Source organism: Theropithecus gelada, chromosome 11 (assembly GCF_003255815.1).
Source record: "Theropithecus gelada isolate Dixy chromosome 11, Tgel_1.0, whole genome shotgun sequence".
Classification (NCBI taxonomy): Eukaryota; Metazoa; Chordata; class Mammalia; order Primates; family Cercopithecidae; genus Theropithecus; species Theropithecus gelada.
Window position 1 is genome coordinate 123158939 of NC_037679.1, and position 25318 is coordinate 123184256.

Below are 25318 nucleotides of genomic sequence, written 5' to 3' on the forward strand. Positions count from 1 at the left end.
TTTTGCTTATACAATCTAAGAATGATCTTGAACCCAAGTAAGGGTTTTCTTCCTTAAGATTTGCCTTCGAAAGGGTTCTACATATCACAAATGCACACACACAAAACAATTATTAAAGAATGCAAGGTCACTGAGAATCCAGCATTCATTGCTGGCACATTACTGATGCATAATCCCAAACATCCACTCTCATGGTAAATACCACTCAGGTCCCAGAAAATACTGTCCACATATCTCCTACCATTCATCTTCAAAACACAATATGACTACATCTGAATGACATGAAGATTGTGGGTTGTGCCATTTCTAGCATCAGAGAGGGACACTGCTTTGAAATGTGAGGAGGATTTAAGTCACAGAAGCACTTAGATAACAAAAAAGATAAAATAATTATCAAATCTTGTCTCTCACAGGCCATGAATGCAGTAAACTATGCCTGAAGTGTCTTTTCATTGAAGTGCTGAAAGGTAAATGTCTTCTTTCCCTTTGTGCTCTAATTTCTGGTTCCATATTAGTATAGTATTTGCAACAGTTGCTTTTCATGGCTCAGAAAAATTGCTCACATTATGAAATTCACATTACTCTTCAATTTGTATATATGTACATCTCAATGTAACACCGAAGCATATTACTGGTTTGATTTTTTTTTTCTTGCCTTGGCAACTGGAGAAAGTTCAACACTAGAATTGAGAATACTTTTATTTGTATAAAACTTTTTAATGAGATTTATTAGATATTTCAAAACAATAAAATATAATTAGCTTTATTTAAATAATTTTGGCCTAGCACAGAGACTCATGTATGTAATCCCAACACTTTGGGAGGTCAAGGCAGGAGGATCTCTTGAGGCCAGTAGTTCGAGACCAGCCTGGGAAACATAGCAAGACCTTGTCTCTACAAAAAATTTTTTATAAAATAATTCACCCCAGAATGGTGGTGCGCACCTGCAGTCTCAGCTACTGGGGAGGCTGATGTTGGAGGGCCCCTTGAGCCCAGGATTTCAAGGCTCCAGTGAGCTGGGATCACACCACTGTACTCCAGCCTGGGCAACAGAATAAAACACTGTCTTTAAAAATAAATACATACATAAATAAGTTTTATTTAAAACTTTAATATTCAATAATTTAATTTGCAGTTTGGCCTTTGATTCAAATATGTAGCTTACATTTATTATTTAAAACATTAAAAATCTGTATTTTTCCAAATTTTGTATTGAATTTAGTCCACATTTTTGGGAAAATAATTTCAAACTTTATCCCTTCTTAAATATCACTTTATTCTTTAATCCTTTATGCCATTTACTTTAAATAGAATACAAATAATGATGTTATCTTGGCTTTAATAATAAAATTAGTGATTTGTTGAAATGTAGGCAAGAAAAATCCATCTTAGAATAAATAAGAAATAATTTGTGAATTATGTATCTCTTTATTTTGTTATTCACCCAAACACTGCCAGCCCATCAAATTAACATTCACATACACACAGTAATAATTAAATTCAGTCATCTTGAAACCTTGGCAACTTTAGCCATATAAACATCATGGCTTTACACATATATTTTAATTTTGTCATTTAAATATATATTTGTCAAGGTAGAAGGGTGGAACATATTTTATATAGTAGTTTGTTAGCTTGTGTTGTGGCTGTTAAAACATCTAGACTAGGCATAAGCCTTGCTAGCAGATATAGACAAACCATCGGAATACAGTCAAAATGTACTGGGTTGTGATTCCAACACGTGGAGAAACTTTCTCTACTGGTAGATGATATTCTTGTTTACAATGTGGACACAGGGAACACTGCTGATTTAAGGCTTCACAGAGATGCAAAATATGTACATATTTATTTGTTCTTTGGAGTATAGGCACTCTCATACTCTTTTATCCAGTGACATACAAGGGAGATTTCCCCTGTGGCTCCATAACCTAATTCTAGTTACTATAACAAGATCCTTCTCCTAGAAACAAAAAGAATTTTTTTATCTGGGTAGAATGAAATAAGAGCCACCAATCTTCTTTCTAGAGAATTCTATAGTCTGTTTTCTTGATGTTCATTTCTAGAACTCATGCATTTTTTAACCATCTTTGATTTCATTTACATCTTCTTCATATCTGATACCTCTCCAACAGCATTCTATTTTTTTAATTAATAAGCTTCTTTTTTAGAGTAATTTTAGGTTCATAGCAAATTGAGCAGAAAGTACAGAGTTCATGTGTACTCACTGTCCCCAATGCACTCTGTTTATTTATCACCATAACGCACCAGATAAATTGAGCAGAAAGTACAGAGAGTTCTCGTATACTCACTGTTCCCACCCACAAACTTTCCGGCTATCAACATCCTGTACCAAAGTGGTACATGTCTTATAATCAGGGAACCTACGTTGATTCATTGTTATTACTCAAAGTCCATAGTTTGCATCAGAGCTCACTGTTGGTGTTGTAACTTCTGTGGGTTTTGATGAATGTATAATGGCATGTAGCCACCATGGTAGTATTTTACAGCCCTAAAAATCCTCTTTGCTCTGTCTATTCATTGCCCCCCAAAACCCCCTGCCGCCCAAATCCTGGCAACCACTAATCTTTTTACTATCTCCAACTTTTTTACCTTTCCCAGAATGTCATATAGCTGGAATCATACAGTTCATAATCTTTTCTGATTGGCTTATTTTACTTAGTAATATGCATTTAAGTTTCCTTCATATCTTCTCATAGCTCATTTCTTCTTATCAGCTGTTCGACTGTTCTACTGTGTAACAGTGTTCTACTGTCTGATGTAGTTTGAGTACCACAGCTTATTTGTATACTCACCTACTGAAGGACATGTTGATTTCTTCCAAGTTTGGGCAATTATGAATAGGCTGCAGGTTTTTGAGTAAACGTAAGTTTTAAATTTGTTTAGGGAAATAGCACAGAATGTGATTGCTAGGTCATACAGTAAGAGTGGGTTTAGTCTTATAAGAAAATGCCAAACAGTCTTCCACAGTGGCTGTATCATTTTGCATTCCCATCTACAGTGAATAAGATTACCTGTTGCTACACATCTTCACCAGCATTTAGTGTTGTCAGGATTTCTGATTTTGGATTTAGACCATTCGAATAGGTGCATAGTAATTTTTTGATTGTCATTTTAATTTGAAATTCTTTAATAGCATATCCTGTCAAACACGTTTTCATATGCTTACTTGATATTTGTATATATTCTTTGATAAAGTGTCTGTTCAGGTCTTTGGACCATGTTTTAATTGGGTTGTACATTTTCTTAGTGTTAAGTTCTAAGAATTCTTTTTATATTTTGGATAACAGTCCTTTATCAGATGTGTCTTTTCTAAATATTTTCTCTTGGCCTAAAACTTGTTTTCTCACTCTCTTGACGTTAACTTTGGCAAAGCAGAAATTTTTAATTTTAATAAAGTCCAGCTTATCATTATTTCTTTCAGCAATCACATTTTCAGTGTGGTACCTAAAAAGTTATCACCATACTCAAGATCATCTAGGTTTTCTCCTACATTATCTTTTGGGAGATTTATAGTCTTGCACTTTACAAGTAGGTCTGTAATTCATTTTGAGTTAATTTTTGTGAAAGTGTAGAGAGTGTGTCTAGATTTGTTTTTTGTTTTCTTTTGTTTTTGCATGTGTATGTCCAGCTGTTCCAGCACCATTTGTTGAAAAAATTGCCTCTGCTTTATCATACTGCCTTTGCTGCTTTGTCAAAGATTAGTTTGATATATTTATAATGGTCTATTTCTGGGCTTTCTATTCTGTTCCATTGATCTAGTTGTCTTTTCTTTCGTCAGTACCACACCATCTTGATTACTGTAGCTTTATAGTAAGTCTTGAAGTTGAGTAGTCTCACCCTTCCAATTTTGTTTTTCTTTAGAATTGAGTTGGCTATTCTGAGTCATTTGCCTTTTCATATAAACTTCAGTGTGTCAATATCCACAAGGTAACTTTCTGGAATTTTTATTTGGATTGCATTGAATCTATACATCGAATTGGAAAAAAATGACTTCTTGACAAATTGTTTCCTATCCATGAACATAGACTATCTCTGTTGATTTAGTTCTTCTTTGATTTCTTTTATAGAGTTTTGTAATTTTCCTCATATAGATCTTGCATATAATTTGTTAGACATTTACCTAAGTATTTATTTTTTGGTGAGGGGGAGAATTGCTATTGTAAATGTCACTGTGTTTTTAAATTCCACTTGTTCATTGGTGGTATATAGAAAAGTGACAGACTTTTGGCTATTAACTATGTATGCTGCAACCTTGTTATAATTGCTTATTAGTTCCAGAAGATCTTTTAATAGATTCTTTTGAATTTTTTACACAATCATGCCATCTGATTGAACAGTTTTGTTTCTTCCTTCCCTATCTGTGTACCTTTTATTTTCTTATTTTATTGTATTAGATAGGATTTCCAGTATGATGTTCAAAAGAAATGGTGAGACGAGACATCTTTGCCTTGTTCCTGATCTTAGAGGGAATGTACTAAGTATCTCATCATTAAGTATGATGTTAGCAGTAGGATTTTTGATAGCTATTTTTTTTTTTTTTTTTTTTTTTGAGACGGAGTCTCGCGCTGTGTCACCCAGGCTGGAGTGCAGTGGCGCCATCTCGGCTCACTGCAAGCTCCGCCTCCCAGGTTCAGGCCATTCTCCTGCCTCAGCCTCCGAGTAGCTGGGACTACAGGCGCCCGCCATCACGCCCGGCTAGTTTTTTGTATTTTTAGTAGAGACGGGGTTTCACCATGTTAGCCAGGATGGTCTCGATCTCCTGACCTCGTGATCCGCCCGCCTCGGCCTCCCAAAGTGCTGGGATTACAGGCTTGAGCCACCGCGCCCGGCGATAGCTATTCTTTATCAATTTGAGGAAGATCTCTTTTATTCTTAGTTTTATGGGAATTTTTATCATAAACAGGTGTTGGGTTTCATCACATGCTTTTTCTGCATCTATTGATATAATCATGTGATTTTTCTTCTTTAGCCTTTTGATATGATGAATTGCATTAATTGATTTTCAAATGATGAATCAGCCTTGTGTACCTGGAGTAAATCCTACTTGGGCACGATGTACAATTATTTTTATATATTGTGGAATTTGACTTGCTAATATCTTGTTGACAACTTGTGCATCCATGTTCATGAGAAGTATTGGTCTGTAGTTCTCTTTTCTTGTAATGCCTTTGTCTGGTTTTGGCATTAGGGTAATGCTGGCCTCATAGAATAAGTTAGGAAGTATTCTTGTTGCTTCTGTCATCTGAAAGAGCCTTTTGAGAATGGATATAATTTCTTCATTAACTGTTTGGTAGAATTCCCTGGTGAACCAATTTGGACCTGGTTCTTCTTGTTTGGGAAGGTTATTAATTATCAATTCATTTTCATTAATAGATGGGACTTATCAGATTGTATTTTGTATTTGAATTTTGGCAAATTTTGTCTTTCAAGGAATTGATCCAAGATTATGAAATTTAGGGGCATAGAGTTGTTTATAATATTCCTTTATTATCCTTTTAATGTCCACAAGATTTGTAATTATAACACCTTTTTCTTTTTCAATATAAATAATTTGTAACTGCATTCTTCTTTTCTTAGCCTGGTTAGCAGTATATCAGTTTTCAAAAGACAACTTTTGGTTTTGTTCATTTTGTCTATTAATTTCCTGTTTTAATTTTATTAATTTCTGCTCTAATTTTTATTCTTTTTTTCTTCTGCTTATTTTGAATTTAATTTTCTTTTCTTTTTCTGGTTTCCTAATCTAGAAGCTTGTATTCGGGATTTTAGATCTTTCTTCTTTTCTAAAATATGCATTCAATGCCATAAATTTGCCTATAAGCACTGATTTTGCTGCATGCCACAAATTTTGCCCAGTTGTATTTTTATTCATTTAGTTCAAAATAATTTTAAATTTCTCTTCAGGTTTCGTCTTTGAGCCATGTGTTATTTAGAAGTGTGTTGTTTAACATCTGAGTATCTTGGCAGGCATTTTCCAGCTATCTTTCTATCATTCATTTCTAGTTTAATTCTACTATGGTCAGAGAGTCCTCCATTTCTCCTTGCAGTTCTATCAGTTTTTGCCTAATGTGTTTTTACGCTATGTTGTTAGGCACAAGCATGTTAAGAATTGTCATGTCTTTTTGTAGTAGTGACATTATTATTATCATCTAATATCCCTCTCTATTCCTGATTAACTTTCCTTGATCTGAAGTCTGCTTTATCTGAAATTAATAAAACTAACACCTTTTCTTTTGATTAGTGTTTGCATGGTATATATTTCTGCATCCCTTTGACTTATATGTGTTTTTATATTTAAAATGGATTTCTTATAGACAACATATATTTGGGTTTTTGTTTGATATGCCCTGGCAATCTCTTTTAATTGATACATTTAGACCACTGATGTTTAAGATTATTAATATAGCTGCATATTGATATATCATATTCGTTACTGTTTTGTACTTGTTACCCTTGTTCTTTATTCCTATTTTTGTCTTCTACATTTTTTCCGCCTTTTTTGGTTTTAATCGAGCATTTTATATGATTCTATTTTCTCTCCCTTATTAGTATGTCAATTATGCCTCCTGCGAAATAATAAATGTATATATTGGTCTGTTTACAGTCCCTGGCACAGAGCTCCAAAAATCCTTATAATTTCCTGAGCAATAGAGATGCTAGGATAATTTCTTTTTTCTAACGTTTGGTCTCTGCCAAGTTCCTGAGATGCAGTTTCTAATATGTACGTGGGGTGCTAGGAGAATTTTTTGTTCTAATATTTGGTATTTGACCTTGGTTCCTGACATAAAGCTCCTAAAACCTCTATAATATCCTGAGTAATTGAAGCATAGGACACGGAGCTCCTAAATCCTTTTGAAGTTCTTGGGTGACAGGAGCATCTTTTGTTTTAATGAGGTAATTCTTGATGGGCTCCTGGATGGGTGCTGGTCACTAGGAAGACCAAACCGTGATTAGCTTGGAGCTTTCAGCTTCATTCTCCATACCCCAGTGAGGAGAGAGAGGCCAGACATGGAATTAAAAATCAATCGTGCCTATGTGATGAAACTCCTATAAAAATCCGTGAACTATGAGGTTCAGAGAGCTTCTGGGTTGCCAAACACATCTGTGAGCTGGAGGGTGATGCATCCCAACTGCATGGAGACAGGAGCTCCCTCCTGCATTGGGACCCTTCCAGATCTCTCGCTATGCATCCCTTCATCTGGCTGTTCATCTGTATCTTTGATTAAATCCTCTATTAGTAAAACCAGCAAATATAAACAAAGTGAAAGTGTTTCCTCTAGTTCTATGAGCTTCCCTAACAAATTAATTGAACCAGAGGAGAGTTCCTGGGAACTCCCAATTTATAGCCAGTCGGTGAGCAGTATAGGTGACAACCTACTATTAGCATCTGCTGTCTAATGTGGGAGTGGGGGCAGTATGTGGCACAGAAACTTTATGGGCTATGACTCTAACTCCAGGGAGATCGTGTCAGAATTGAATTGAATTATAGGACACCCAGTTGGTGTCTGCTGGAGAGTTCCTTGGTGTATGGGGAATATCCCGCTCACATCTGGTATTAGAAGGATTGTGCTCATTGTGTGAACACAGAAAAAGCACTAGGATTTTTCCTATCTTTATATCCCCTTTTTACTTTTTTTGGTGATTGCCCTAGAGTTTACAACATATGCTTACAACTAATCCAAATCCACTTTCAAATCACTACACTATTTCACAGGTAGTGTAAGTACCTTATAGTAACAAAATATTCTCCATTCCTCTCTTCCATCCCTTATATCATTGCTGTCATTTGTTTCGTGTATACAGAAGCACACACAAGCATATATAGGCATATAAATTGAATACATGATTGCTATTATTTTAAACACATTGTTATCTGTTAGATCAATTAAGAATAGGAAAATGAAAGGTTTTGTTTTATTTTCACTTATTCATTCACCTATGCTCTTCCTTTCTTCATGTAGATGTGAGTTTCTGATCCATATCATTTTCCTTCTCTCTGAAGAACTTCGTTTAACATTCCCTTCAAGGCAGTTCTACTGGCAACAAATCCCTCATTTTTTTGTTTGTCTGAGAAAGTCTATTTTTCCTTCCTTTTTAGAAGGATTATATCACAGGGCACAGGATTTGAAGTTGGTGTGTTTTTTCTTTCAGCGCTTTAAGTAAGAGAGGATTTTTTCCTTAATATTTACTAAGAGGATATGAAAGCAGTCCTTAAGGTAAAACTCACAAAATTGTGTTTGTGGGGGTGTCTTCTCCCTGGAACTTTTAGCTCTTACACTTGCCAATATCAAGCCTCCAGCAATTCAACAGTTATGGTTTAGGTTTTCCTACCCTGACAGTGGTTCCCACACAGGTTTCTGCTCTGGTAAGTTGTGATTCTGTGTATCTGCCCATTTGTCTCTCCAATTTTAGGGGCAGCAATTTGCCCTCTGACCTCACTTCTCTGACATATCTAAGAAAAGTGATTGATGTTTCAGTTTGTTCAGCTATATACTGGTTAGGATGAAGTGGTGCCTCCCAACATACTTTTTAATTAAAATTTTTAATATAATTTTGCATATGTGCATAAACACGACTATATGATACCTCGATTTATGTTTCAGTCTTTTTCTCTCTTTGTTCTTCCTTGCCTGCTAGTCCTCTCTCACTCCTCCATCCCCATGCATTAGTGCCTCTTTTCCACCAACCAAAATAATGTTAATAATTGAGTATGTATCCTTCTGTTTTTCTCTATGTTTTTATAGACCTATATTTCTTTTGTTTTGTTTGTTTGTTTGTTTTTGAGACGGTGTGTCGCTCTGTTGCCCAGGCTGGAGTGCAGTGGCGCGATCTCAACTCACTGCAAGCTCCGCCTCCTGGGTTCACACCATTCTCCTGCCTCAGCCTCCTGAGTGGCTGGGATTACAGGCGCCCGCCACCACGCCCAGCTAATATTTTTGTATTTTCAGTAGAGACAGGGTTTCACCGTGTTAGCCAGGATGGTCTTGATCTCCTGACCTCGTGATCCTCCTGTCTTGGCCTCCCAAAATGCTGGGATAGACCTATATTTCTATGTATACATAAACATATTGAAAGTTTTTTGACAATGCTTTAAAGGCAACAAGGTCATATTATAAATGTCTTTCATATTATTACTTTCTTCACAAGCTAAACCTCATGGAAATTAGTGCAATCCAACTGACAAAGTTATAATTCATTCATTTTAAGGTCTGCATAATAGGCAATAGAGAGAATATGCCTTTAGTTAATTCAGTGGTAACCATGTTGTATTCTCAGTATGGATTCTCCTGATGTTCTCAAGAGCATTCACAAAAGACCTTTGATGTTTATGACCCAAGGTTTAAAAAACCTCCAACTTAAGGGTGCACCACACACGGAATCAGGAAACCTGGGTTTAGTCTTTACCTGTTATGCTTTTATAATTGTCAGAAAACAAAGTGTGTAACTTTCAAAGATTTGTATATCTCTATAGGGGAAAAGAAAGACAAGAAAAAAATCTGTAAAAATCCATAACTACCTGCTTCACAAAATGGCCAATGAAAAATAATTTTCCTTATGCAAAAAACTCCTCAATAAAGCACAAAGTAAGACTCTGCTGTACTCCTAATGCTACTATCCCCCCATCTAACTAAGTGACTATGGCAGGCAGAATTCTAAGATTTCCGCACTCTAATTTGTATGTCCTGTCTAATCCCTTCTTGAAGGGGGGTGACACTGTGAATATGATGGATTGCACTACTGTGATCATATGTTATATGATGACAGTAAAGGCTCCAAATCAGCTAATTTTGAGTTAATTAAAAGGAAGATCATCCTAGGTAGGCCTCATTTAATTGGGTGTCAGCTCTTAAACAGGGAAGGTCAGAGATTTAAAGAGAAAAAGTGAGAATTTCTTCTGCTGGCTTTAAAGAAGCAACAACCACATCATGAGATAGCCATGGTTAGCATCTGAGGATGGTCTCTGAGAGCTGGAAGAAACTTCTGGCCAACAGCCAGCAAGGAAATGAGGACATCAGCCTTAAAGTTGCAAGGAACTAAATGCTGCCAACAACCAATGAAGAGCCTGGAAAAAGAGCCTGAGTCACAAAAGAGATCACACAACCTTGGACTGACATTGTGATTTCCACTTTGTAAGCAAAGAAACCAGTTGTGCCATGTCCAGACAGCTGACCAACAGAACTTTGAGATAATTAAAGGAAATTGTTATAAAACACTAGGTTTGTGGTAGGTGATTAGAGAACAATAGAAGACTAATGTTATGACCTTACACGAGATATATAACATATAATCTCCAGCACTATAAAGAAAAATAGTAGGTCCAAAGCATGAGCTTTCTAGTTTAGGATAGCATATTTTTAGAATTCTACTCTAGATCAAATTCAAAGTTCTGCTTCAATTAACAGAACCAGTACTTATTTAAAAAAAAAAAATAGCACTGGGGGTGCGGTGCAGTGGTGCACACCTCTAATCCCAGCACTTTGGGAGGCCGAGGTGGGAGGATCACAAGGTCAGGAGTTCGAGACCAACCTGGCCAACACGGTGAAACCCCATCTGTGCTAAAAATGCAAAAATTAGCCTGACTTGATGGTGGGCTCCTGTAATCCCAGCTACTTGGGAGACTGAGGCAAGAGAATCACTTGAACCTGGGAGGTGGGGGTTACAGTGTGCTGAGATCGCACCACTGCATTCCAGCCTGAGCAACAGAGCAAGACTCCATCTTAAAAAAAAATAAAATAAAATAACACTGGGGAAGGATAGCATTCCTTTGTATCACTAGATTCACAGTTTCTTTTAGGGTGTCATTAGAATGATCTGACATATTATTTGAGGTATGGCATGTTTTGTAGGCATTTTGCATCTTAAATGAGAACCTCCAGGCAGATTTACAAAGAAACATTTGTTTAATGGGGTTGAATGAGCCATAATGAGGGAGAGAGAACACTGAAAGTAAAAGACAGTAATTATCATAGTCTACTTCTCAACATTGACCACAAGCAACATTGTGTTGTGCTTTTTTGTTTTTTGTTTTTTGTTTTTAGATGGAGTCTCACTTTGTCGTCCAGGCTAGGGTGCAGTGGTGGGATCTCAGCTCATTGCAACCTCCTCTTCCCGGGTTCAAGTGATTCTCCTGCCTGAGCCTCCCGAGTAGCTGGTACTACAGGCACGTGCCACCATGCCAGGCTGATTTTGTGTATTTTTTGTAGAAACGGGGTTTCACCATGTTAGCCAGGAAGGTCTCGATCTCCTGACCTCCTGATCCACCTGACTCGGCCTCCCAAAGTGCTGGGATTATAGGCATGAGCCACTGCACCCTGCCTGTTTGTTTTGAGACAGAGTCTAATTCTGTCGCCCAGGATGGAGTGCAGTGGTGTGATCTCGGCTCACTGCAACCTCTGTCTCTTGGGTTCAAGCTATTCTCCTGGCTCAGCCTCCTGAGTAGCTGGGATTACATGCGCAGGCTGCCACGCCCAGCTAATGTTTTGTATTTTAGTAGAGACAGGGTTTCACTGTGTTGCCCAGGCTGAGTTCAAACTCCTGAACTCAGACAATCAGCCTGCCCCAGCCTCCCAAAGTACTGGGATTGCAGGCGTGAGCCACCACACTCAGCCAGCAACATTGTTTTTGAGATAACCAACCTTTGGACTTTAATCAAACCAATGTGAAACTGAAATCATATTCATGGGAGTTGCATGCACACCTTGTGTGAGGGTCCAGAACAATAGATCTCATTGAAAAAGATCAGCACTTGTTGCAGTTTTAGCTGCATTTGGGCCTGTTGGAGAGTTTGGTTTTGAAGATGATAAAATCTTTAGCATGTCCTTTGCTCATCCCTTCAAAAGTGGCTAAGAATGTTAAGAGAATGCTATCAAAATACCTACTTGAAATGGTATGAAACCATACATCACTCTTCTAGGAAAAAAAAAAGTAAATACATGAAATTCCATCCACGACAAATTTGCTGTAGGACTGCTATAACAAACTGGTGCAGGATTTTTTCTCCTTAGCTCAGGTAGGTCTGGGCTCTTTTCTCATGACCAGGAAAAATTAGGCATGTGGACACTTGAAGAGTGAGCGGAGTACAATTTATTAAGTGAAAGGAAAGCTCTCAGCAAAAAGAGGGATCTTGAAAACAGGTTCCCAGTTGCCTCCTTCACAGTTGAATGTAAGGGCTTTTATATGCGAGTTGATGGAATTGGATTACTTATTTGTATAAGACACAAATTCCTGTTGGCTCCACCCTATTCCCCCAGTGTGCATGTGGGCATGTTTAGGCAAGCCCCCTATGCAAGTTCCCTTATCTGCACAAAACATGGGTTGGAGGTTATCTGGGGACCCTTCCCTTACTGTCTGCCTAAAGCAAGCTAGCTAACTCCTTTCATTCCCCCGGTCAGGAGTGGAAACGCAGGTTGCTGTTGGGGTAAGTGGATGATGACTGCTCTTAACTGCTTCCTGCAGACAGGGGGCGTTGCTTTTGAAAAGCGGCAGTTAGGACTCCTCCTGAGGTCTGTTTAAGGGCCTCCGGAAGAATGGCACATCTGTGCGTGGTTCCATTTGCATCACCATTTGAAGTTTAATGGCCTCTAAGAAAGAAGAATCAATTTAGGTTATTAGAAGACATGTATGAAAATGAAACAAAGGTGGGTAAGAGCAGCTCAAAAATCTCTAGGCTGTCAACACAACCCTATAAGTAGTGACTATAGTTATGCCTGCTAAGATTTCGGTATGTGGGGCGTGGCTTTGGTTAGCTCCCTTGATCTTATTTTCCCAACAAAGAAACCTTCTGGTTATGGGCACCGTATTTACTCATACCACCTGGCAGGACTTGCAGGGTAATTGCCGGGAACTAGAATACTGATCCAGATTTTTACATTACCCATCTCTCTTGTTTTTTCTGAGTTGCAGCCAGAGATTACTGGTTGGTTCACAGGAATAAGCAGAGTTAGTCTAAAATGTAGGCAGAAACTTAAAAAAAAAAAGAGATTAGAATTTAATGACAAGTGTATGATAAGTTTTGAAATGTCAGTTTTCTCTCTCCAGTCCTCATTTTTGTCTAAAACAAATCATGATAGGACTGAGTTGTTTGCAAAATAAACTTTAGTCTTATGCTTGACCTGATTATTTGCATAAAGTGTAACAAGAATAATTATTTTTCACATAGGCTTTTAAATTGGCTTTGATGAAACTCTGTTTCACAGGAAATTTCAGATAAGATCTTTTAAAGCTGAGCTTAGCAAAGAGTTTGTACGCTCAAATACCTATGAGTTAGGTAAATTCCTCTCTTCTTAAGGTGGCAAAAACATGGGGCTCCTGGGCTTGGTAGAAAGTAACATTCTTGGCTGGGCACAATGGCTCACACCTGTAATTTCAGCACTTTGGAAGGCCACGGCAGGCAGATCATGAGGTCAGGACACCAAGACCATCCTGGCTAACATGGAGAAACTTTGTCTCTACTCAAAATACAAAAAATTAGCCGGGCACAGTGGTGGGCGCCTGTAGTCCCAGCTACTCAGGAGGCTGAGGCAGAAGAATGGCATGAACCCGGCAGGTGGAGTTTGCAGTGAGCCAAGATCACCCCACCGCACTCCAGCCTGGGCAACAGAGCAAGACTCCATCTCAAAAAAAAAAAAAAAAAAAAAAAAGAAAGAGAAAGTGACATTCTTTACTCACCACAGGTTAGGAACCCTGTACATGGGTTGTGTAAACAAAGTATAAGGCCAATTTTCCCAAGGGCTTTTATTGACGCTACAAGTCAAACTTGATTCCTTAAAGGGAAGCATATCCTTCCAGCCAAAGCTTTGATAAAACAACCAGTTTCTCCAATTGTGTCCTGTTGCAAAAGAAAATTGATTCCTATTGCACTAATGCACATAAGTATATTGTCATAAGCTAAGAATACTCACAAATAGTTTTCAAATTCTGGAGAAGCCAGGCAGAGAGAAACAAATATGCTCCAAATTTTATTCACAGGTGCATATTTTACTCAATTATTAAAGACTGTAAATAGCTCAAAATAAGTTTCCTTGATTCTGAGAAACAAAACAAGGATCAGCAAGGATTTAAGCACAAAGGTTAAAAAGATTACTTCAGTTTTCTGATAGTTCAGTCCATTCTGTTAACTCTTGTTCTATTTGATACTCATCAACATTTCAGCTCTTCAGAAGTCCTGTACATTTTTCCTTTGTTCTAATATTATAATATCCAGAGTTATCAGAAACCTACATTTAACAGCACCAGTCAAAATCCTATAGCTGATTATAAACCATCTTTTGAAAAGGATTAAGGCAAGACAACAATTATCTGTGAATGACAAAATATCCAGGGTAGTTAGAGTCAAAAACACAATTGACAAAGAAATGTGGTTATTTCTGTGGTTTACAATAACTTGATATAATAATCTTAATTATGATTGATAGCATATACTCAGACATTATAATTTTTAAAATCCCATACAACTTTGGAACATATATTAATATTATTCACTGAAATATAACCTGAAGAAGATTAAACATTATTTTGGCAATCCCATGTAACTAAACATATGAAAATAATCCTGTTTACCTTTCTTTTGAATACTCCAAGGGCCATCTGTAGCATCCAAAAGCTAGAGGTTAGGAAAGACAATTTTTGAAGCTGAAGTTTGATTTTAGGAAGTCTGTTAAATGTGTTAAAGGTTCAAAACACTTGATATTATGAAATAGAATTCCAGATTACTATAGGTTATTTATTTAGCCAAAATGATGACTCAAAAATTTTTAAACAGGCAAAACCTTTTCATTATCCTTTACTATTATGTGAAAATCTTGTTCAAGGGAGAAAGCTGAATTTTACTCTTGCATTAGTGTACTATTAATATCAACTCCATTTAAAAATGAAACCTTATAGATAATTCTATTCAGTCTTAACCAATTTGACCATGAGATGAAATTCCTGTAAACCTTTTATAACCCTCTACAAATTTTTGTTAAAGAGTAGGTCAGTGCCTCAAGAAAACCTCATCATGCTTTTATTTCAATGCTTAATTTACAGAAAAACTAAATAATCCCCTTTTGAAGTTAGTCAATATGTTACACATAGAGCTGCTTTTATAAGATTATTTTTACAAACCTTTCCCCACTTATTTAAACCTTCAGTTTTATCTTATTTAATTCAAAACAATCCTTTAACCCTAGGCAAAAATTTACATTCCCATGTCTTCTTACCTTTTACTAAAAACATATTTTACTTTCTTTATACACATTGCATGTAAATCTATTTTCAGTCATCTCAATTACATGTTATAACAGCAATTCTTCGTAATTTTTAATTTTAGTGTAAAACCTGGTTATTTAAATTATGTACTAGGCACAGATAAGGTCTGACTCTTTCCAGTATAGTTAAGGGCGTGGTTAATTCCACATGTCCTCAGCCTTACCAAATTGTAAAGCAGGCAGGTCAAAAAGTTCTCAAATAACAAAGAAGTAGTTTATAACCTTAAAACATTTAGCAAACCTAGTATCTAACCCACATAATTTAGACCACTTGTTTACATTCTGAAGACATTTGTATTTTACCAATTATCTTTAAAATTGTTTTTATTTATCAAACATTAAAGTCACATGAACTAAAAGGCATTACTGCTTTTATTTTTCCTTCAAAAATATTTGATCTCAGCACTTGTTTTTCTTTAGGCCAATTAGAGTTCTTTTTAAATAAATATCACACACATAACACATATATAATTACACAGACAGACAGGAGAAGATACAGTAATTGTAAGATTTTTCATTTGCCAATCTCCCAGTTGGATTATTGGCCTCAGGGTGGAACCCTTCAAAAGCACCGCTAGGAGAGCATACAGTTTCTAGGGCCTAATAAACAGGCATAGCCAGAAGACAAAAACAGATTTTTGAGAGGGATCCATCAACTTTCAATTCCTGGGGTTCTGTAAAGAAAACAGAGGTTTCTTGCAAAAATGGGGTCTGCGGCACCTTCTCTGTTTTTACCACCAAGTCCCATGCCCTCAGAAGTTATCTTAGGGCCTCTCCTGCATGCATAAAGAGTGGCAAGACAAAATGGAGAAAAATAATTCAGTTGACAGAAAAAAAAACACCAAAAAACCACTTTTTCGGAAAAACAAGATCCAGAAAGAGAAAAACATAAAGGCCTTTAAAATATACCTATAGCCTGGATATCCACTTTCAATTAAGCTGAGCACTCTTTAAGAAAATCCTGTTAAATTCCTTACTACCCAACTTTAGCCATGCCAAGTAGCCAGTATTTCTAACTTTTGAACTTTACCAAAAGTGAAACAGGTGAAAATAGCAAGCCTCAATTAAGGTTATGGCTTAACCATGAGTGTGCAAGGTATTTTCAAAGAGGTGGTAAGCAATTTCTACAAAATCTAGAATCTTTAAAGGTAGCTAGAGAAAGAATGATTCAACAAAGGAAGCCAGAAGTTGTTCATGGACAGGAAAAGAATCAGCAAATGGCAAAAGTCACGCAGATATTAACCAGAAAGTATCCATCCCCTAAGCCAGGATTGAACCTGGGCTGCCATTGTAAAATGGCAAAGGCCAAAAGAAAGTACTCCCATGTGGTTACAAGGTCAAGCTCTCAAGGATGTGAAACAAGATGGAGACCTGCAGCAAAGCTCGTTACTGACCAGTTTGCTGGGCTGGCTTGAACAGCAGGCTTTTTGGGGTCCTAGGCCTGCTTTCTATCCTAAGGCATTCCTCCTTATGACAAAACCATACAGAAAGACACACGCAAAGCTCACCAGATTGGGTGCAGCCCAAGACTGGCCTCATAAATCCTTTCTTCAAATAATCAAAATGTTACAGAGGATGTAAATAGTGACATTTACCATTTATCTTACCAGTTAGTACAAGGAGAGAGAGGCCAAAAGTCTGACTGGTAAGAACTTTTACTTTTTTGTCAGCATATCAGCCTTCTGGGTTCCCCTCCTCCAAGATCCATTTTAAGCCAAGCAGTTTAAGGTTTGAGGAAATTTATTTTTCCCGGTTTGGGGGATGCATCTGAGGGGAGCGTCCTGTGTTACAGGGACACAATTACCCATCTGCAAAGAGAGGACAGAGGAGGAAAAAGGAAAAAGAAAGAGTTATCTTTTTTTTTTCAAAGGAGTCCCAGTGATTCAGGAGGTATTCAAGACTCCTGATAGATTGAAAACTATTGGTTACCCATCTAGAAAGAGGGGGAACAAGGCGTCTCTTGTTCTTTTTTCTTTCTAGGAAATATCCAGGGTATGTGAGGGAGAGAGAGAAGAGGCCCCCCTTCCTTCTTCCATCCTCATATCTCCAAGTCCCAGCAACCTCAACAAGGTGCCGCCCATGGGTGCCAGTGTGGCTTTTCCCCCATGTTAACAGGGAGGCCTAGGTGGTGATAATTATCTGCATTTACCCACATGCTGCCTCCTCCCTGTTTTTGGTAAGCTTTGAGTTCCCTGGAACACATTTATGCCATGGATACTAGCATGACCTCCATCCATAAAATGAAAGGGGGCCTAATTGGCAGGAATTCATCATGCTAAGGAAAAGCTGTGGAGCTGGGTCCCCCTCAAACAAGGTAGATAAAAGGCTGTCTTGTGTGTAGAGGTCTGGGCCTAATAAGATGTTGTCCAAAAGGAAAAGAAACCTGACATGGTGGATAAAAGGGGGAAAATAAAATAGCTTAAGTGTAGGGTGGGGAAGATGCTTTGAGGCGGGGGGGAAGGAAAAAAAAAAGAAACATCTTGCTTTATGCAAATAGGTTCCTCTAACAGGGTGAAAAACTCTTAATCATTGAACCCTCTTCTTGGCTCAACCAGGGGAGGAAAGATTTCATGGACATGTGGCGGGAGGGGACAGTGAATGGGAAATGCTGGCCAACTCTCCGGCCAGCTGTGTGGGGACCCTGACCCCTGAGACTGCCTTGGGACCCAAGTAGCAGCCAGGGCTCATTCTTGCCGTGCCTGGCCATTGGACATAGCATGCACATGTGGCGGACTTGGCCATGTGCCCCAGCAGGGGGAGTGGGGGGGTCAGGGAGTCATTGCTTGCCCATGAGTCCCCCACACACACCTGTAATCATTGAGGTGGGGTGTGGAATGCCTCTAAGAACAAACAGAAATCGCATTGTATTGAATTGCGTATCTGATGACTGGGCCAAAGGCTCACTCTACCTAGTGATATCTGTGCAGTGTGTAATAATACCCTTAACATTACAAAAGAAGAGATAGGCGCCATGACAACCCCCCACCAAAAAGAAGGAAAATGCCATAGAAAAGATTGGATTGGAACGAGGCCGACGTTCCCAGCCCCAAGAGTGATGGAGGGGTGGTGTTGGGTTCCTCTCCAGCATCCTGTCCTCTGTAGCTGCGCCATTCATTCTTAATCGGCTCACCAGAGGTTCGGTGCTGCATCTGCCTTCAGAAAAAGTCTGAGGACAAGAAGGCACAGAAGAGAAAGAGAAGGGTTTGGGAGGGTCTTCATTTACTCCTCCTCCAGGTATCCCAGGCGAGCCCCCAAACTGATGCAGGATTTTTTTGTCCTTAGCTCAGCTAGATCTGGGTTCTGGTCTCACAATCAGGAAAAATTAGGCGTGCAGACACTCGAAGAGTGAGTGGTGTAGAATTAAGTAAAAGGAAAGCTCTAAGCTAAGAGGGTGTCCTGAAAGTGGGTTCCTGGTTGCCCCCTTCACAGTTGAATACAAGGGTTTTACATACAAGCTGATAAGGCTAGGTTCCCTATTGATATAAGGCACAAACTCCTGGCGGCTCCACCCCATTCTTCCAGTGCGCATGTGGGCCCTTAGTCCTCTGAAGGCATGTTTAGGTAAGTCCTCTGTGCAAGTTCCCTTATCTGCACAAAACATGGGTTGGAGGTTCTCTGGGGACCCTTCCCTTACTGTCTGCCTAAAGCAAGCTGGCTAACTCCTTTCAAAGTTGACATCAATTGGGTGGCTTGAACACCAGAAATGTATTCTCTCATAATTTTGGAAGTTAGCAAACTGAAATTAAGATGAGGCCACGCTCCCTGTAAGGGTTCCAGGGGAGAATCCTTCTTTGCCCCTTCCAGCTGCTGGTGGTTATTGGCATTTCTTGGCTTCTCTGGCTTCCACGTGGGTCCAGTTTCTCTCCGCCTTATATTCACATCACCTTCTCCAGTGTGTATCTCAAATCTCCCTCTGTTTTTATCATATGAGTATATTTGCCGTGGAGTTTAGGGCTCACCTGGATAACCCAGGATGATCTCATCTCAACATATTTAACTTAGTTACATATAGAGTCTTTTTTTCAAATAAAGTCACATTCACAGGTTCTGGGGATTTGCCTTAGGACATATCTTTTGGGGCCACTATTCAACCCACTACATTGCCTCTTTTTGTTATTATCTGTTATGGGTGGAACTGTGTTCTCCTCTGTCCCTGCCAGTTTCTCATATTGAAGTCCTAAGCCCCAGTACTCTAGAATGTGACCTTATTGGGAAATAGAGTGGTTGCAAATTTAATTAGTAAAGTTAAAATGAGGCCATTAAGGTGAGGTCTAAATCATATATGACTGGTATCTTTATAAAAAGGAGAAATTTTGACACAGACATGAACATAGGGAGAATGCCACATGAAGATTATAATAGAGACAGGGGTCATGTTTCTACAAACCAACAAGAAACCACTGGAAATAGGTAAGAATCGTGGAAGATTCTCTCTCAAAGCCCTCATAAGGCACCAACCCTGCAGACATCTTGATCTTCGACTTCTAGCCTCCAGAATTGTGAAATAATATATTTCTATAGTTTAATCCACCCAGTTTATGTGCATCCTTATGATAGACTTAGCAAACTAATACATTCTACATATATGAATAGCATTTTAAATGGTGATGATCAATTGTGGTGCTGTAATCTATAATTAAAGTTATATTTTATCTCTGAACATTCCACTGAAAGTGTTTTTAATTTCCTACTTTATAAACAACTCAGTAATAAATATGCAACTATGTACATGCAACATTTCTCTTTTATGGATTATCTCCTTTGAATACATTCTAAGACATGGGAATCTGGGTCCAGAACAAGAAACAATTTCGGTACTGAACACCTTGGGAATGTGTTGCTGAACTGCTTTCCAACAAAAGCATGGTTACAATTTACCTTCCATCTGCTATCTGATAAGTGATTTCTATATGTTTTCACCAGCTTTTGACATTATCATTTCAAGTGCTGTCACACACATTTTGAAGATACATTCAAATTTATTCTTGAGGAGGGAGGGGTAACGCAAAATACTATAAATTTGGTTGTAACTTTTTTTCTGTCTTTTGCATTCAGGCAGTCACCAGAGGAAATTAGTCAGTGTCTTTAGGTTACACTTTGGTTAACACATTTAATTAAACAGCCCAGTAGTAGAGAATTCAAGATGGGTTATTAATTTCATGAAATCGCTCCTTAATTCTAACTTTCATAAGTCAAATTTTATTTCTTTAATTGCATGTCGATTATTATAACGAGGAGAATCAGAACAGCTTATAGGACAATATTTCTTTTTTATTTTCCTTAACACACCATATTTATTTGGAAATTTACCTCCTACATTGTCCAGGGAATTAGGATGGGCGTTGGCCGTTTTTCAGCACTTCCTGGTTGAGGCCAAGGGCTCCACTCACGTGCCTGTCCATCCCTCTACAAGGCTTGCCTGGCAGCTGCAGTTTTTCCGTTTAAAATTTAACAATGATCAAATCCCCCAAAAAGCTACCAGGCTAAAAAATGAAACATCTTTATTTTTCTTTTAAATCCGGAAAAGTGCTGCTGAGCACAGCTGGCTCGCTGCTGTTCCTGCAGCCCCCATCTCTGATCCTGTCTAGTCTCCTACCCACCCCCACCCCACCATAGGCAGGCAGAGCCGGATTTCTGCCCTTCAAACCCCGAGTGTGAGGAAACCTCGCCTGAAGTCCTCGCATCACCCTGCACCCTCACGCCCTTGAGTTTTAAAAAGCCACTGCGTTCGTGGGTCACTGCAGGGCGCCTCCGCCGTGTCTTTAGCAGATACAAGAGCGTCCCTCCCACGGGATGTGCAGTGTAGTCAAGCTGAGTAAACTGGGATTTTTGGCTGCCTTTTCCGCTAGGGTGGGTGGGGAAAGGTGTGTCCCCCAAGCGTTCAGTTCAGACTAGAACCTTTGAATCTCTCTCTCTCCTCAGTATCTCCCTCCAGCCCCTACCCCGCCACCTTTCACGGTGTGGGAGTTCTCCCTCCCCACACCAGAGAGGGGCGCCTTTCTAGCTTCCTTGTCCCCTTGCCCACTGATTAAAAAATTTAGAAAAAAACCAACCCCAAAACCCAAAACAAAACAAAAGCCCCAAACAAACAAACAAAACCCACTCAAACCAGAACCACCCCCCGCCCTCCCCGCAACCACACAAATGCGGGAATCATAGCCAGTGGATCCGCTGGTGCTGAATGAATGGAAGCGCGGGGCGGGCCTGCGCGCGCGGCCGCCCTGCCCACGATGCTGTCTCCCCGCGGCCTGTAGGGCCCTCGCTGGCCCCTCGCCCACCTCCCGCCCCGGGCTGAGGCTGCCGCGGGTTCCGCGCCCAACGCCGAGGCAGCGGCGGCGACGGGTAAGGTCGGAGGGAGGGTGGTTTCCTCCCGCCCCACACCCAGTCTCCGAGCCGGATATATAGAGTGTCACGTTTGGGAGCAGAAAGACCGGAGCTGTTTCCTTGTGGCGGGAGCGCTTCCCGTAGCCTCGGGGAAGGAGCAGGATTTAGAGGACCACTAGTTGAACCCCATCCTCGTGCTGGAGGAACAGGTATTCCGGGGTCCCCAGCCCCGGCGCTCGCAGAGCCCACGCGCTCCGAAGGCAGACTGGACTGGGGGTGGCCCAGGAGGGAGGGCTTGGCTGGGTTCGCAGGGCGGAGCGGTTCCCAGCAAGACCTCGAGGAGGGTGGGTGTGAGGCGGGTGGGAGGGGAGAAGCATTTGCGGAGGCTCTGCACCCGAAGCTGCCCCCGGCAGCACCCCCGTCGTCACTGGCCGTTTAGGCGCGTTTGGCGTCGGCGGAGCCCGCCAAGGTGGGGCACGCGGGGGTTGCAAAGGGCAGCGAGCCGGGAAGGATCCGGGAAGGTTAATGTGGGGGGCCGCGCCGTGGGGACTGGGGACGGAGGGAGAGAGGAGCGAGGCCAGGTCCCGCCCAGGCCTCCTGGGCCCTTGGGGCTATTCCTGGAGAGAGAGCGCAAATGCCTGGACCACGTGTGAAACGGCAGCGGTCCTAGGTCCCCTCCCGGCGCCCGGGACCGCCAGGGCGCCCAGCCCAGGTCCCCGGAGCAGGTCCTCGCCAGCCCCCAGCCCCACCTCAAGCTGCGCGCGTCCCTACTTGACCTTCCACTTGACCCTTGCCGGGGTCGCGGCTGACATGTGCTGGGGCGGCTGGTGAGGTCAGGGCGGGATTTGCCCCCGTAGGAAGTTTTAGACATCTTCCTGCGGTCTGGGCATCCTGCGGGTGTACAGGGGAGCAGGTGCCGGAAGACTCCAACTGGAGTAGATGGCTTGCGGGAAGGCTGCTTAACACTCCCAGCAAGTAGAATTACCTGCGGGGCAGTCTCAGTCTATTAAAACAATTCATGCCCAACCTTATCCTAGAAACCAGAGGAAGGCGTCACACCTGCCAGCGGTGGGCACCTTTTCTTCCACGGATGAGTTATGTGGTGTGAGCAACCAAGGTTATCGCTGGATCTGCAAGAGTTTGGCCACTCGTTGAATCATGTAGAGTGCCCCCATTATGTGACGAGCAAGGACAGAGTACGGTCAGAAAAATGACCAGGAAACTCAGGTGGATGGTGCTTTTCTGTTTGCTAGGTCGAGAGAAGTTTGACACTGTGCAAATGGAAATTTGAGAATTACCCCATGGTTTCAATTACTCATCTCTCTATATTCCCATTTATATGAACTGGAGATTTGACTGACAGGTGTATTTAGTCCAAAATTTATAAAGCGGGGCAAGGGACTAAATAAAAACTTAAGGCAGCCACGTAAACTGCAAGAGCAGGCGTTTCCACAGAAGGGATATTTGTGTGTGAGACTTCTAGGAGATGGGCATGAGGTCTTTACCAGGCTGACTCGTGTGTCAATATTCCATCAGTAGTATTTCTCAGGATCCACATCTTTACAGTACTCTTTTCCTAATTCTGAGGGCAGCTTTTGCACCTGCTGTATTAACAAATTCCTCACTTACTCCTGTTTCTAACATTGGGTTATAATTATCTATAAAATAGATGTAAATCACCATGAGTTGGTAAATCGTACTGCTATTAGAGAAATTAAAGTAAATGAAAATATCCTTTCCTTAAAGGAGGCTAAAATGTGACATCCAATTACAGAGGAAGATGGAGAGGTTGAAAATAAATAAAATGGCTTATATTAGGGTATCACTTTGGGGTTTATAAAGCATATGATCATCTTGACCATCTCACCATCTGCTTTCCTATCTCCTGAAGAAGCATTCTTGAGTGCATTTGTTTCTGGCAACATCTCCTCAGCGTTAAGAATTCCTTGATTTTGCATTAATTTCCATGCACTCATGAAAACTTACTTATTCACAAATACAGCTTTGTGAAGGATCATGCATAGTGACCACCAGCATGCTTGTCCGTACCAATATATTCTGACATTGTGGGTTCTGTTGGAACATGTATTACCTTTGAAGAGGGTAACAGACCAATTTGAGAATCTGATGAAAGCTATGGAATATGAAAGACAAATACATACATATTAACACAAAATTTTCCATCTCCTGACCATTTCAGGAGTTCATGGCCTCCTTGATGCCCAACCTCCTATATTCTAGATGTCTAGAGACTCCAGGCAGGGCCAGCTTCATGGAAATGCAAAACTGCAGCTGCACAGGGCCTTTCGCTTGGAAGGGCCCTGCATTTGGTAAGGTTCTGCTATCACTGTCTGCTGGCTTAATAATTTTCAAACAAGAGGCTGTGAATGTTCATTCTGAAGTGTGTCCTACCAATTATATCCTGACCCCAGGCTGACAAACTTGGTCTAAAACTAACCAAATAACAGTGTTGTCTTAACAGCAATCCCACGTTTACGGTAAGTTCTCCACTATAAACCTGAAATTTATCTGCTGCTCACTTAGGTGCCCTTGGACATGTCATTCAGCCTTCCTATATTTCAGTTTCCTCATTGACAAAATAAAAACAACAGATGACACTTTCTACTTTCTTTATTTTCAAGGTTGTATTATCTCTAAGTAAAAATAGATAATAATTGTAAAAAAAGTCTACTGATTTTGAATAGTTCTTTTCTAAAAATTATGCTGTTGTTGAAGGGTTAAACTTTGCCCTCCAGTTTTCAGAAGTAGCTTGAGGAAGGTTGGTTATGTACATTAAAAAGATTGTAGAACTTTTCTGACCCTTATAGTTTGGTGGAAAATAAAACAAAAAGTAGCCAAGTATTCAGTATGTTAAATACTCCTGAAATATTATTTGGACAAAATTGGAATTTTCAACTAAAGGTGCAGAGTAACTTCTTGGATACCAAAGGTAGTTACTGAATTAAATTAATGTTTGAGTCTAATTCATCCAAAAATCGAACCGTGAGAAACTGAGCCAATGACTGAAAATTTTTGAGGGGCTAATCCTTTTTGTTTCATTTAATTTAAAAAATCTGTAAGTTCAAAAGTTTGGTCAAGTCATCCTTTAAAATATCCTAGGAAATGCCAAATCAATTTAAAATACACCTGGTCTCTTGCCAAGCACACCTAGTGACCTTTTGTAACTCTGGTGCCTCTTAAAGAGGAACTGAGAAAACAGGCAAGTCCTCTGTCCCCAGACTCCTCCCTTAACTACTCTGTGACCTCAAAACTTATCTTTACTCCAGCTGTCTGTGTTAGCATGATGGCAATACACTCAGAACCACTGAGGAATAAAATAGTGTGAAAGGGAATTGATCAAATTCCTATATTAAGGTCTTCTAATGGGGGCACTAGAACGGATGAATGGAGATTCGTTCTTCATGCAATTACTCTGTGCAGGTGCATGCAGTGTGCTTTAGGGTACAAAGTAACAGGTCCTGTATTCAGTAAACTTATGACATCATTAGCAAGACAAATATGTCAATGTAAGGTATTAATTTGAAATAACAAATCAGTAGTTACAAGGCAACAGAAGATTTGGCACCAAATGAGTGGTACAGAAAATAAGTGCAATGAATTCCCAAGAAGAGAATAAAATAAGCTGAAATGCTGAGGAAAGCATAAAAGGAAAGGCCCTTAGAGATAGCCCTTAAAGTTCTGGTCCTAATAGAGATGAACAAATAAGA

General features: G+C 39.9%; 1 protein-coding gene across 1 annotated transcript in view; it reads left to right on the top strand.

Moving 5' to 3' along the window:
* The first annotated feature begins 21395 nt into the window (after positions 1-21395).
* Positions 21396-25318, top strand: part of FAR2 (fatty acyl-CoA reductase 2) — a 187569-nt gene continuing 183646 nt past the window's right edge. Inside the window, exon 1 of the mRNA XM_025401659.1 lies at positions 21396-21799. The gene's annotated coding sequence lies outside the window, so the exon portion shown is untranslated. The remainder of the gene's footprint in view (positions 21800-25318) is intronic.